Source organism: Astyanax mexicanus, chromosome 1, assembly GCF_023375975.1.
Source record: "Astyanax mexicanus isolate ESR-SI-001 chromosome 1, AstMex3_surface, whole genome shotgun sequence".
NCBI lineage: Eukaryota > Metazoa > Chordata > Actinopteri > Characiformes > Acestrorhamphidae > Astyanax > Astyanax mexicanus.
The window spans coordinates 22,452,899-22,468,430 of NC_064408.1; the positions used below are offsets into that span (position 1 = coordinate 22,452,899).

The 15,532-nt window shown below is 41.0% G+C and overlaps 1 long non-coding RNA gene across 1 annotated transcript; it reads right to left on the minus strand.

Annotated features, from left to right (window-relative positions):
* Positions 1 to 8,531: 8,531 nt before the first annotated feature.
* Positions 8,532 to 13,914, minus strand: LOC111193192 (uncharacterized). The gene is made up of 3 exons (XR_007437889.1): positions 13,828 to 13,914; positions 13,239 to 13,341; positions 8,532 to 8,632 (listed from the first exon to the last, which is right to left on the minus strand). It is a non-coding gene; the product is annotated as an uncharacterized LOC111193192 (long non-coding RNA).
* Between the last annotated feature and the right edge of the window lie 1,618 nt (positions 13,915 to 15,532).

Consider the following 15,532-nt stretch of genomic DNA (forward strand, 5'->3'; position numbering starts at 1 on the left):
AGCGCACATACACCTGGACTATTGTTTCACTAAAGTTCTTCCAGTTCTTCCAGAGACACAATGATGTAGGGTTTGGAATAACATGTTCCTTCCTGACCTGCTTGAAAGGATACGTGGCTTGCCTGAAATGTTCACATGTTAACGTTACATTTGCACAGGCTGTGTCAACGTGGATACGTCTGTGTATGGTATGCAGAGAGCGGAGGATAAGCACAGCTCTATGGGACACAGCTCTACTGAACCACAACGTTTCTACATGTACTGCCAAGAATGCATTTTATTACTTGTTTCTCTTTCTATACAGTTGATAGAATAAGCCAAAACATTATGACTACTGACAGATGAAGCAAACAGTGTTGTTTGTCTTATAACAGTGCTACAATGCCAAGGTCTGGCATATATTAGACATTATGAAAACAGTCAGTTATCATAGTGAATGTTATGTGTAGTAAATGACTTTAATTAGAGGCAAATTTAGAGTCAAGCATCTGTAAATCAAATAAAGTTAAAACTCCTGTACTATGAATTCATATTATAAGCAGATCTACTTTACAAAAAAAAAACAGTTTTGATACATTTCCAGGCATTTAAGAGAATCACAGAATTACAGCAGTAGCAAAAAAAAAAAGGTTGTGCAGCTGGTGTTGTTATGTAGTAGCGCAGAGGAATACACATTATACATTTACTGTATTTTTCACACTATAAGGGGCACCATATTATAAGGTGCACTATCAAAAAACTTCTCATACGTAAGGTGCAGCGGATTATAAGCCGCATTTTGAGCGACACTAGCAGGTCTTGTCATTAGGTGGGGGTTGGTGGTGGGGGGGTTGCTAACTAAGTTAAGTAAAGCTAACCTAAGTAAACAAAACTGTAATAAAAAGACTTTCTTAGTCAAACGAGCGCTGAATGTTAATCTACACAGATTTCTCTCCTGAAAACTGTTTATTTGGGTGAGTAAAGCACTTCTGTTTATTTACGGTAAGCTTAGATTCCCAAATTTCTCCTTTACTAACGCTGGAGCATTAGCATTAGCATTAGCGGCTAATCGCTAGCGGTTAGCGGCTAATGTTGCCAACAGCACAACATTGAGGAACCCTGAGTGCTCACGAGCCAGGGTCATATTAGCCAGCGGTTCATTCCACAGCTTGTTTTAAGACTTTAAACACGCAGGCTACAGTCAGATATACTCACTTCTGAACGAAGAAAGAACTAGCGGATAATGCTAATACTGCTCTAGCAGTGCTGGCTAAGGTTTAGCAGCAGGGTACAGGCTGATAATACTCACCTCTGAACGAAGAAAGTACTTGCAGATATTGCTAATAATGCTCTAGCAGTGCTGGCTGAGGGTTAGCAGCAGGGTACAGGCTGATAATACTCACCTCTAAACGAAGAAAGAACTAGCAGATAATGCTAATACTGCTCTAGCAGTGCTGGCTGAGGGTTAGCAGCAGACTACAGGCTGATAATACTCACCTGTATACGACCAAAGAGCATTTGATGATTATAATGATACTTTTTTTAAATGCTTTTGTCAATGACACAGTATAAACTACATAACAGAAAGTGCAAAATATATACCAAAACAACATGAAAACAAAGCCCACAAGCACAAGCAAATGCATATACAAGGCATAAAATTACAATAAAAACAAACAATCTATAAAATGTTTTTTAGGTAGATTTATTTAGTTATTTAAAAGAAAGTCTTCAGACTCTACAGAATGTGAAACCAAAACGGAACGCAGTTCCAAAGTCTTCTTACATACTGTATATGCTAGAGTAAGAGTACTCAAATAAATGTGCAGTGATAAATACTCTAGCTTAAAAGAGATAAAATGTTCTAAAAGAATAGTAATCATAAAGAACGCCAGTGGAAAAATATATATATATATATTAAGTATATTCTGATGGCAGTCATGATTGTAAAAAAATATGGTAATATAAGTCACAATATTCAGATTGGAATCAATTGGAAATAATGATGACAAATGAAGAACAGACCATTTTAGAACTACATGTTTTTTTTATAGTATCTCATCATGAATTCAATACACTTCACAAAACAGCAATTTATACATTTTTATTGCTTGTTTAGTATAATAAGTGCAATAAATCGTACACATAATTAAACAAGTTACACAAAATAATGAATAACATATAAATAATACCTTAAATTAAGTTAGGATAATGGACAAATAGTTTAAACTCTTTTATTTACATACACAAAAGTTTTTTTTTTATTGCTCCTGTTTTAGATTTGCAGTGTTTTCGTATGTCAGAGCCATTGTTCCAAATATAGTCGTATTTAGTCTTTTGTCTAATAAATATTTAGTTATACAGAGGATTTACATTGACTGCACAGGAACATTTTTGTTTATTACAAACAGTGAGACTAAATTTGGATCCCTGAACATGTTTTAATAAATGAGGGTTAGACAGCAGTGCATGAACAGAACGGGCTAGCACTGTTATTTCTGTTCCACATGCTACCCAGTACATTTCCATTCCATCTATCCTGTACCGCCCTGATTCTGATCAGGTTACCGTTTATGTAACTACTACTTCTCCAGTGTTGTGTGTGTGTCTGAATGTGTGTGTGTATTGCATGTGCACAAATGATTCATGCTTTTGAAATGTATTTAAAAGGTATCCATCAGTGCGCTGTTTCCATTATAAAATCTATTAACATGAACTCTCACCATTGAAGTTGCATGAAGCAGAGAGAACATCTATTAAAATACTCTGAGTTTTCTCAGCCGGGAAATGTGCTCATAAGGGCCTGGAATGGATACTTTTCCTAAATGCATGCATAATAAAGAAAGAAAGAAAGGATAAAAAAGGTTAATGTTACTTAAAATCTCTTCATTTGTAAATTTACTATTATATAGGCTTTAAGCCTAGTTTATAAAGAAGTTTATTAATGACATAAAATTAGGTTACACATTTTAAAAAACAATTAAAACTATTTTTTCATATAAATACCTTTTGCAATCACGATGAAATCAGCTAACATGCTGAAAATGTCAAGGTAAATAATATAGAATATCAGTTTAATCATTTCACATGTGAATGTACACTATATTACTATTACTGAATGAAACAATTATTCTAATTAATCTACGTGGTTTATTGATTAACCTTATTAAACAAATATGGTAACATGAATTTAATGCTGACTGATGGAAAGGACAAAGTAAGATCTAAAAAAGATCTGAGGTTTGAGAGTGTAAATGAATGTGGGATTAATGTTTAGTAAATGACAGGTCACTGTCCTATCCTTATCTATCCTTATGTTTTACCTGGTTGCTTAAAATTTAAAAGTATTCATGATCTGAAAATAGACATTAATAAACTAATTTATTAACCATTTACAAATGCTTTCTAAGAACAGCCTTATTTTAAAGTGGTAGAAAAGAATCATGTAGTAACTTAAAAATGTTAAACCGAAATACTCTGTGAAACATTTAGGTGTCTCTTATCTGAGTGCTGTTAACTGTGATTAATTTATTCTGTGCAACAGGTATCTCTTGATCTTCCTTTCCTGTTGCAGTCCTAATGAGGGCCAGTTTCATCTTAAAGTTTTTGATGGTATTTGCTGCGACTGCAGTTGAGGTTACTTTTAAAGTTCCTGAAATGCAATTTCAAGATTGACTGACCTTCATTTCTTAATGTATTTTTATTTATTTACTTAGTTGAGTAGTTTTTTTTTTGCCATAGTATGAATTAGAACATTACTTAAATAGGGATATTTACTGTATACCAACTCTACCTCTTAACAACTTTACAACTGATGCTCTCATACATTAAAGGGCAAGAAATTGAAGTAAATAACAAGTAATTTACTAGTTCAGCACAGCTGTTAACTGAAAGTCATTTCAGGTGACTCTACCTCATAAACTGACTGAGAAAATCCAGCCAAGATGTGCAAAACTGTCATCTAAGCAAGAGGTGCTACTTTGAAGAATAATAAAAACATTTTAATTTGTTTATCTTTTTCTCGTAATAGTTTGGATGAATTTAGCATTAATCTACCATTCAGAAGATTTAATAAAAATATATAGGTGTGTTCAAACTTTTGACTTGTACTGTATATACATTTAAACAAACCTGTGTGTATACAGTGCATTTGACCTAACGTGTGTGTGTGTGTGTGTGTGTGTGTGTGTGTTTAAAGACCACGTGCAGGTCCTCTCCATCCATGATTTCATTTTCCGCTGAAAACAGGTGAGCTTCCTGTTCTCCAGGCTGGTGCTGAAACTCTTTTCCTCTCTTGCAGTTTCTGGTCCCCCTCACTGTGCCCTGCGTTTAGCAGAGGAAGCACAACTGTAAAAACAATGAGCGAACGTGAAATTCTCTCCACAAAACCACAACAAGCGGCCGGGACACTAACCCCCCCGGAGACCCATCAGTTCAGACTCTCTGAGCTTTATTGCCTCCTCATGTTGAGTGTGTTTACTGTTCAGCATTTATTACTGAACTTTGAGAGGAGAGATCACGGCAGGAATGAAAACGACGCTGAAAAAAATAAAGCTGATATAATTCAGGGTTTTTCATCCCTTTTCAGACAGCTTACAGATCCAGACTATCCTAGCCTGGCCAGCCTGCAATAGGGCGGAAGGCAGGATACACCCTGGACAGGCCACCAATCCATTGCAGGGCAGACAGACACACAGACACATTCAATCACACACTCACACCTAGGGGGCAATTTTATCTGACATCTAATTAGCCTAAAAGTCTTTGGACTGTTGGAGGAAAACTGAGCACCCGGCAGAAACCCAAGCAGACACAGGGAGACACAGGGAGAACGTGCAAACTCCACACAGGTCGCCCCAGCCAGGAATCGAACCCAGGCCGTCTTGCTGTGATGCAGAAGTGCTACCCACTGCGCCACCGTGCCATCACTATGATTCTCTGTCCTGCGATTACATTTGATTTTATTTGATTTGATCTTTATCTACTTTTAGGACTTCTGATGAAATCTGAGGATGTTTAATGTGATTATCAAGCAGACATATTGAACATTCTAAGAGGTTCACAAACTTTCAAGCACTAGCTGCAAATAAAAAAAATAAGAGCAATTAACTATCAACAACAATAATAATTTAGCATTTGTATAAGGGTATTTATATATACAGCTCTGGAAAAAAACAAGAGAGCACTTCAGCTTCTGAATCAGTTTCTCTGATTTTGCTATTTATAGATATATGTTTGAGTAAAATAAACATTGTTGTTTTATTCTATAAACTACAGAAAACATTTCTCCCAAATTCCACATAAAATTATTGTCATTTAGAGCATTTATTTGCAGAAAATGAGAAATGACTGAAATAACAAAAAGATGCAGGACTTTCAGACCTTAAATAATGTAAAGAAAACAAGTTCATATTCATAAAGTTTTAAGAGGTCAGAAATCAATATTTGGTGGAATAACCCTGGTTTTAATCACGGTCTTCATGCATCTTGGCATGTTCTTCTCCACCAGTCTTACACACTGCTTTTGGATAATTTTATGCCAAAATTTGGTAGCGTAAGCTACCAGGAAAAAAACACTAATAAGAAGTTTTTTGCAGGTCATTGAAAGAATCTCTGTTTCATCATATCAGCGTTCTGTTTAATCAGTCACACACAGACACCCTACACATGTCATCCAGGAATGTGGGAGTGTCCGTGTTGTGTTCTGCTGGGACATGAAACACATGAAGTTTGTGGAACAGTTCAGCAAGATCAGCAAGTCTCAGAAGACTGAGTAAAGGTGTAATCCTTATCTGGCAGGACTGAGGGGGTTATTAAGAGAAAATTATACATAACCAAGTATTACAGAAAAATTATACATTTTTACAGGAGGTAAAAATCCAGATGGCTGATGGGTTTTTATATGATCAGGAACTGATTAAGGAATTCTGAGACCCTGGATTAACTCCACCTCAGGCCCCACCACACCCAGCAGAGTTCATTTACAGGAGATATATGAACATTTGACACACCACTTCACAGACATCAGAATGAAACACCCATAAACTGTTATTACATTTCTAAGATTTAAAGTTTAAAGCTTAGTAAAAAGACTAAATCTGAATGATGACTATGTCTGTGATTATACACAGTACAAAGCAACACTAAGATGTTGGAATCTCTCTTCTCTCATTGGTGCTTACCATGTGGTCTGTGTTCATACATTACCATAACTTACAACTAGAGTTGTCATGTAATGAAGTATACATTTTTGCTACCTTACTTAAGTAGAAATTGGTTATCTATACTTTATTTGGAGTTATTATTTTTCATTATTTGTAGTACTTTTTACTTCTGCTCCTCACATTTTATTAAATTAACTGAACTTTCTACTGCTTACATTTTAAAAACAGCTAAGATTTTTATAATTGTAACAAGTACCAATGCAGCACATACACTCTAAAAGGTACACTCTTCATTATTGTACCATCAAAGGTACAATATTGGTCTTTACAGGGTCAGATTTGTTCTCTCTATGTAATTTCTAACAGCAATAAGTACAAATTTGTACCATTTAACCTGCAGCCAAAGGGTACATTCAGTATTCTGCATCACAGTACTAATAAACAATGTATATTTTAATTGCACATTTTTTATTTGAAAGCCAGACAATTTTGGATCATCAAGTTTTTGAGACATATTTATTTGATGATAATGTTTATAATCTTTATAATCTTTACTGGCACAAAAACTATGGGTACAAAAAAGGACTTTCACTGAAAGGTACTTTTTTGTACCTCAATATAAGGTATAGCCCCAGCGACAAGCTTTGTACTCTTTTAAGTACAAATCTGTATCTACTTTTCTAAGTGTGTAAACAATGTATCAGAGGAATAGTGTTAAAGTCATCCAAAATATGTAGTGAAGTAAAAGTGGAGGTAGGAGATAAAAATACTACTCTATTGGATACAGATACCGAATTTTTGTAATTATGTACAGTAGTGAAGTGGTTCTACTTTGTTACTATACATCTCTGCCAGAAGCACAGACAGGAATGCAGAACCAGCAGAAAGAAGGTTTTCATTTTAAGAAATCACCATGCTGCATATGTGTGTGTTTTGTACATAGTTTTGACCAGGGTGAGATTTATACAATGACATATATTGGGCTTCACTGAAATGAAGTCTTGCAATCTTTAATATCCTTTACACCTAATAACGTAATTGTTAGTAACTAATAATCACTCTTCAGGGAGTCAGGGGTCATTCTGCAAAAACACACACAATTCTATAGGTTGTTTGCTCTTTATGTTATTTATTTTATATTATATATCTTTTTCTAGTTGTTAACTTTTGTATTTTTTAATGGCCACAAAATACTGTCTTGACCACAAAGTCACTGGTTGTAAGTCACACAAAGAAAAAGCATTTCCTGCTTGATATTACTAATACTGATAATCTACTATTTTTAATTCTTTGGAATTATGTTCCAGTCATGAAAAAAATATATAAAGGTTGTTTCGGTCTGTAATCCACACACAAAATTCCTAATATTACTATCGTAATATTAAAGTTATATTAAAACTAATCAAATGAACTAACCTTTGTCTCGATTTTTATTTCTAAACATGATAAAAATAGTTCTAAATCCTAAAGAATGAGTAAAAAAAATAGTTTGTATTGCTTTGCCTCATTTGTTCTGTAGTGCTGACATGCCCAATTGTCAGCAGAGTTGCTGATTTTTTTACTGTTAATTAATGTTCGGTGCAACAAATAATTGACGCAAGGTCTGAAAGGGTTAGTGTGATGTTGTCAATAGGCCTGACACATCACCAGCACTTCTTTATACATTATGTTGATTATTGTTTGTAACCTGTAAATACTCACCTCATATCTTTCCTCAGTGGTCTTCCAGCTCTCTCAGGGGTGATCGAAGGGCCCTCAATTCACTTGTGGGGAAGGGGGGGTTTGGACTACGGCTCCGTAAAACCTGTGGGGGAAGAAAAGGGGAAATGTGGTTAATAAACTGTTGTAGAGATACTTACCGGTAATATTATTTTGGTTATGTAGTGACGTCTGTAAATAACTGGATCCAGTAATGTATAGATTATTGTTGGTTTGTGTATGTTTGTATATTTTAGACACCCCTATTAATGGTGGCAGCCAATTGCTCGGTGGGAGGGGCTATGGCCTTAAAAGGGGAGGCGTGTCTAAACAAGTGAGGTTTGGTTGTTTTTTTTTTTTTTTTGGTTTGGGTTCCTCGTGGCAGGGGGAAATGGCGCTGATAGAGGGAGATCGGGTTTTTATGCAGCAAGCCAGCTGTAGCCCTTTACTGGCTGATGTTTAGTCAGATAGCCCTCATCATTTTTTTAAAAAACTTATTACATTTCTTTATTTTTGTACAGTTTTTCTTTGGTTGTTGTGCTGCGTGCTGAAAACGAAAAATAAAAATCACTGGGACTTATCACTTACCTTGGATGTGTTCGTCTCTCTCTGGTTGGAGAAGCCCGCCTTTCAGCCCTTACACTCATCCCCACGTAAACCCAACACCAGCGTCACTCACAAATGGTGGCAGTGGACTAGTACTTGGTGGAGCTACGCTGATCGGTGGATGGTCACGAGTGATGGCAGTAAACCAGTGCCTGGTCGAGCGACGCTGATCGTCGGATGGTCACCTGTGGAAAGAAAACGGGTCTGTAACAACTTAAAACCAAGACTAAGAGCCAGACAGAGACAATGCCTCCTAAGAAAGTGCCAGTGAGTTCATCACAGCAGCAAGGAGAAGAGTCGGGGTCGGACAATCTGCTTTTACCCTCGTCCACCATGGCGGCGGCGGGTAACACAACTGCAAGCGTGGAACAACTGTGTTCGATGCTTCAGAGCTTCATGACGGAGCAGAGGGAGAAAGATTAGTATCTCAAGAGAGAAGCGGCGAAACAGGAGCTTAGGTGGAAAACGATGCACCACCAGTTTGGACTGCTGCAGGAGGTGGTTCACAAGGGCCGGGCCGAAGGAGGACAGGAGGGAGAAGAGAGAGAAGAGACAGTGGAGCGGCAGCGAACTCAGATTCTGAGATGCGCACGAGGCGGGAGCGCTGAACCGCAACACTTAGTCGATCCACGGCAAAATTCACCACCAGTTCACACTCAGACACTGTGGCCAGTGCCTAGGATGCCAGCATTAAAAGAATCGGACGACATCGAACACTTTCTGACTATGTTTGAGCGCGTGGCGCAGACAGCGGCTTGGCCGAGGGGCAGCTGGGCGCTTCATCTGGTTCCGCTGTTGGACGGCAAGGCCAGAGCGGCGTATGTGGCTATGGACAGTGAGGACATTGGCGACTACCAGCAGGTAAAGGACGCTATCCTGCGCAAATATGAAATTAATAAAGACACTTACCGGCGGCGATTCCGGTGCAGCACGGGCCGGGAGGAAGAGACGCCGCGCGAGCTCTACACCAGGCTGAAAGGGCTCTATGAGAAGTGGTTGACGCCACAGGCAAAGTCCAAGGAGGAGATCGGTGACGCGATCGTGCTGGAGCAGTTCCTGCGAGTTGTCAAGCCGGAGCTCAGGAGCTGGATCATCGAGCGCAGCCCCGAATCCACTCTTCAGGCGGTGGAAATGGCGGAGGCGTATGTGTCGGCGAGGCTGGCTGAGGGGAACACCTGCAGCGACGACAACAACAAACTACGTCATCGCGGCATCCCGGGTAAGTTTGTCGGTGGGCGGGGTGGTAGTCCTATGCCGCAATTCAGTAGACAGCCCACTCGGGGGCGCCAGTTCGCTACAAATATTAATGCTGATAGTGTTAGATGTCCTGCAGAGAAAATGATGAAATGTTTTAACTGTAACCAACCTGGCCATAAAGTTAGTGTGTGCCCTAAACTGCCTAGCGGTTCAAATAACCTGTGTTATAATCCTAAAAAAGTGACTAATTTTAAACCAATCGCTAACTGTAGTGACAGCACTATTATGGTTAAAATAGGTGCTAGGCGGTTTAAAGCTCTAGTTGATACGGGAGCAAGCCAGTCTTTGGTGTCTGTTAATTGTCTGCCCAAACAGGAGTTAGTTCATACGGGGTCATTGACTGTAAAATGTATCCATGGCGATGAACAGGAGTATCCCACAGCTGAGGTTAGCATTGAAGTGCAGGGACAGGCTTACCTGTTAAACGTGGGGTTATTGCAGCAAGCTCCTTATGCAGTTATTCTAGGCAGAGATATTCCAGTGTTGGTCGATCTTTTAATGGAGAAACGGAACTCTGCAGATGTTATGGTTGTGACCAGGCTACAGGCTCAGTTAAAGAGCGAGGGTGAGGGGAACCAGGCTCTCCTTACTGAGCTACCTTTTAGTGAGACACCTAAACTTAAAAAGTCCAAAAGACAAAAACGGCAGGGTAAAGTTAGAGGCACAGTTCTAACAGAGCAATTAGACGCCCCTGACATAGACGTTGAGTCATTGCCTAGCAACGTGTCACAGTTACAACGACAGGATAAGTCACTAGCTCCGCTGTTCTTAAAAGCAGAGAATAACAAGGCTGACAGGAGTGGCATCCAATTTGTTTTACATAATGACATTCTGTACAGAGTCAAAGGCGATGTAGAGCAGTTGGTGGTTCCAGCGGGTTTGAGGCAGCAGGTGCTTCAATTAGCTCACGCTGACCCATGGGCGGGTCACTTAGGGCACGTTAAAACTCAGAGTAGAATAGCGCGCCGTTTTTTCTGGCCACGTCAACACTTGGACGTAATTGAGTTTTGTAAGGTATGTCCTGCGTGTCAGTTAGTAGCCCCCCAGCTAAAATCGGATAAGGTACCGATGATAAACCTGCCAATTATAGATGTGCCCTTTTCACGCATTGCTATGGACATCGTAGGTCCGTTACCAAAAAGCCAGAGTGGCAAGCGTTACATTTTGGTAATTTCAGACTATGCTACACGCTATCCGGAAGCGTTCGCTCTGGGCAAGGTTAAGACTCGCCAGGTGGTTAATGCGCTGGCGCAGTTAATTTCTAGGGTAGGGATCCCGCGAGAAATCCTCACTGACCAGGGCACTAATTTTATGTCTAGCCAGCTCAAGGATGTATTTTCGCTGCTAGGGATAAAAGGCATTAAGACTACCCCCTTCCATCCACAGACTGACGGGCTTGTTGAGAGGTTCAACAAAACCCTGAAGAGCATGCTCCGCAAGTTCGTGTCGGAGACGGGTTCTGACTGGGATACCTGGCTCCCTTACCTGCTCTTCGCCTACCGGGAGGTGCCACAGGCATCAACTGGGTTCTCCCCTTTCCAGCTTCTCTATGGGAGGGAAGTGAGGGGACCTCTGGATGTCCTCAAAGAGTCATGGGAGGGCCCTAACCCAGTCCAGGGCCTGAATATTCTGTCTTATGTCATTAAGATGAGGGACAAGATGGCGTCGCTGACAGAGCTGGTGCGTGAGAACATGGAGGCTGCACAGCATCGTCAGAAGGAGTGGTATGACAAGGCGACGAAGCACAGAGAGCTGTGTCCAGGAGAGAAGGCGCTAGTGCTTTTACCCACGTCGGACACTAGCCTGCTGGCAAAGTGGCAGGGGCCATATGAGGTGGTACGCCGGATCGGGCAGACCTCGTATGAGCTGTTCCTCCCTGACAGACGGAAGAAACATCAGGTCCTGCATATCAACATGCTCAGAAAATGGAGAGACTCCGCTAAGCACGTCACAGAGCAACTATGGGTTCGGGCTGTTGAGGAAGAGGAAGACAGCTGTGAGCAATACTTCCCGGGGGGCGGAGGACCCGCAGCACCACCCAGTCTGGCGCATCTCGAGCCGTGGCAACAACAACAATTGAAGGCTCACATTCCGCCGAGGGTCTTCAGCAGCGATCCTGGTAGAACCAGTGTCATACAGCACGATATCCGCCTGCTGAAGCACGGCCCCATTAGGCAGACGAACTGTAGAGTGCCAGCCCGCCTGATCCCAGTGTTGAGGCAGGAGGTGGAGAAGATGCTCCAGCTGGGGGTGATTGTGCCATCAAAGAGTGAGTGGTGTAGTCCTGTGGTCCTGGTCCCCAAGAAAGATGGACAGCTGCGCTTCTGTGTGGATTTTTCGAAGCTAAATTCAGTTTCAGCGTTTGATGCTTATCCGATGCCACGTGCGGATGAATTGATTGAACGTCTGGGAAAGGCAAAATTTCTGACCACACTTGACCTGTGTAAAGGTTATTGGCAAGTGCCTCTGTGCCAATCAGCACAAGATCTAACTGCGTTCCGGGTACCCAGTGGATTGTACCAATTTACGGTCATGCCGTTTGGCCTTCACGGAGCTGCTGCGACCTTCCAGAGGCTGATGGACGTGGTACTCAGGGGTACGGAGGAGTTCGCAGCCTGTTACATAGACGATGTGGTGGTGTACAGTGCTACCTGGGAGGAGCATGTACAACATGTTGGCGAGGTCTTACGACGCATTGCAGATGCGGGGCTGACGGCCAACGCAACGAAGTGCACCTTGGCGAAAGACAAGGTGGTCTACTTGGGCTATGTCTTGGGAGGAGGTCTCCTAAGGCCCCAGGTTGACAAGGTGGAGGCAGTCAAGGGGTGTCCAGCACCTACAACGAAGAGAAGGGTGAGGTCCTTCTTGGGTCTCGTAGGATGGTACCGGCGCTTCATTCCTAACTTCTCCAGCAGAGCGGCTGTATTAACAGAGCTGATCAAAAAAGATAAACCTCAACGTGTGAAATGGACTGAGGCCTGTGAGAACGCTTTCAACGATCTCAAAATGTGTCTGTGTCAAGACCCTGTTCTGCGCAGCCCTGACTTTGATAAGCCCTTTGTGGTCCAGACGGACGCGTCAGGCTGTGGCTTGGGGGCCGTGTTGTTCCAAGGAGAGGGCGTGGACCAGAAGCCAGTTCTTTACATAAGTAGGAAGATGTTCCCCAGGGAGTTGAACTATTCCACTGTTGAAAAGGAGGCCCTGGCGGTTAAATGGGCATTGGACTCATTGAGGTATTACCTCACAAATGCTGACTTTGTGTTGGAAACTGATCATAGGGCGCTGCAATGGATGCAGCGCATGCGCAACAGTAACGCCAGAATTACTCGCTGGTATTTATCCTTGCAGCCCTTTAAGTTTCAGGTGCGGTACCGAAAGGGCACCCAGAACATTACTGCTGACTTTCTTTCTCGTCACTCTGACGAGTGACTTCCGTAAGGGGGGGGGTATGTGATGTTGTCAATAGGCCTGACACATCACCAGCACTTCTTTATACATTATGTTGATTATTGTTTGTAACCTGTAAATACTCACCTCATATCTTTCCTCAGTGGTCTTCCAGCTCTCTCAGGGGTGATCGAAGGGCCCTCGATTCACTTGTGGGGAAGGGGGGGTTTGGACTACGGCTCCGTAAAACCTGTGGGGGAAGAAAAGGGGAAATGTGGTTAATAAACTGTTGTAGAGATACTTACCGGTAATATTATTTTGGTTATGTAGTGACGTCTGTAAATAACTGGATCCAGTAATGTATAGATTATTGTTGGTTTGTGTATGTTTGTATATTTTAGACACCCCTATTAATGGTGGCAGCCAATTGCTCGGTGGGAGGGGCTATGGCCTTAAAAGGGGAGGCGTGTCTAAACAAGTGAGGTTTGTTTTTTTTTTTTTTTTTTTTTTTTGGTTTGGGTTCCTCGTGGCAGGGGGAAATGGCGCTGATAGAGGGAGATCGGGTTTTTATGCAGCAAGCCAGCTGTAGCCCTTTACTGGCTGATGTTTAGTCAGATAGCCCTCATCATTTTTTTAAAAAACTTATTACATTTCTTTATTTTTGTACAGTTTTTCTTTGGTTGTTGTGCTGCGTGCTGAAAACGAAAAATAAAAATCACTGGGACTTATCACTTACCTTGGATGTGTTCGTCTCTCTCTGGTTGGAGAAGCCCGCCTTTCAGTCCTTACACTCATCCCCACGTAAACCCAACACCAGCTTCACTCACAGTTAGAATAAACATTTTACCTTCAGACATAACTTCCCATGTTTCCAAATTTAGTCTTAAAATCAAAATAACATGTCAGAACTAAAATGACCGTTTCCTGCTTTTGACTCACGCATCTGCCAATTTTCCTATCAGTCCAGTCTTGTGAAAGGCAGCATTTTCAGTAACACAGCATGAAAAACAAGCATGCGGACTGTGTTCAGAGTACTGTGCGGCCAACTGATCTAAACAGAGCTTACCACATTTCAATAACAGCTTGCTGGAGGTCATTGAATTGATTGGTAGGAATAGAAGACTTAGCATTTCAGTGAAATATGGCAGCGGAGCAGCCGCTGAGCATTGTGCTATTGGGAAATATTTGTCAAATAAGACAGAGCGCTTCCTGTTAACTCTGTTATTTCCTGTGTGTCAGTCGTGGATGTTTTGGCGAGGCCAGTGTGTTTAGGCAATGGGCATACAAAGCTTTCACCGCTCACACACACAACAAGCTGTTGCTGATTTTCTTCATATTGAGTGGCGCTGGACAGTCTAAGAAACCAGCTCTGTTTAAACAACACCAGAGCTCTGGAACAAATGCAGTGAATGGTGTAAATATTGCACCATAAACGCTAATGTAGTAATGGCATTACTAAAGTGGTCAGTGCACATGCAATCTACAAAAAAGACCAACGTGAGGAGTAAATAAAAAAGTAAGAAAGTAAATAGTCAGCTCACAGGTCAATTTAGATCATTTACAGGTAGATCATTTTCATTGCGATGCTCATTGTTATCTTACACCACGCCAACATTCTATTTTCATGCCTTGCGCCCGCATCGTTTTCTCTGCTGAGATGCACAGAAGTGCTGCTGTTGCTGTTTGCATCCACTGGTTTATTGGTATTGATATTTTTTTGTCTTTCAGAATTGATGATTCTGACATTCACTTTTATTCATCATTGTTCTCATTCTATAATAGCCAGATTTTACTGTAATGTAACTATTTGTACTATATCTGAGGTACTGTATCTTCTTGACTCTGCCAGTCATCTATAGGTTTATAAATCCAACCAAGCTAGAATTAGAACTGGCCATGAAACAAGATAGCCTTTTCCTTTATAAAGATAATTAAATTAAAGCACGTCTGTAGAGTGCAGTAATGTGGAAAAAAGAGGCCAAACTAAGGACAATCAAGTGCAACCCCCAGAATCTACCCCCAAAAGAGCTGTAGCTCATCATTAAAAGGAGATTTGTCTTGTCTTTAAGCTGGAAAATTCACTCTAGAGAGAGTGGGAGGCTGCGGCAGCGCTGTAAGATGGGAAGAGGCATGTTTACAACAGACAAGTTGGTTATGTTACGTTAACCTTTGTGCCAGAGTGCTTCTTTCCAGAAGTGGACTTAAGTGGAAGGGAAAACTCTAAAGACTACTGAAGTCATGCATCATTCTGTAATCTTCAATATGCCCATATTCAACACTAAGGGTCTATATTTCAATATCAGAAATATCAGGTATTTTTCCAAAAACAGTCTATATCATATTCAGTGGTACATCAATAGTTTTTTTAATACTGTACATTTGTTTAGGAGTCAAGATATAAACAATGCTACTGTTCATCAGTAAATAAGCACCAAAGTAAA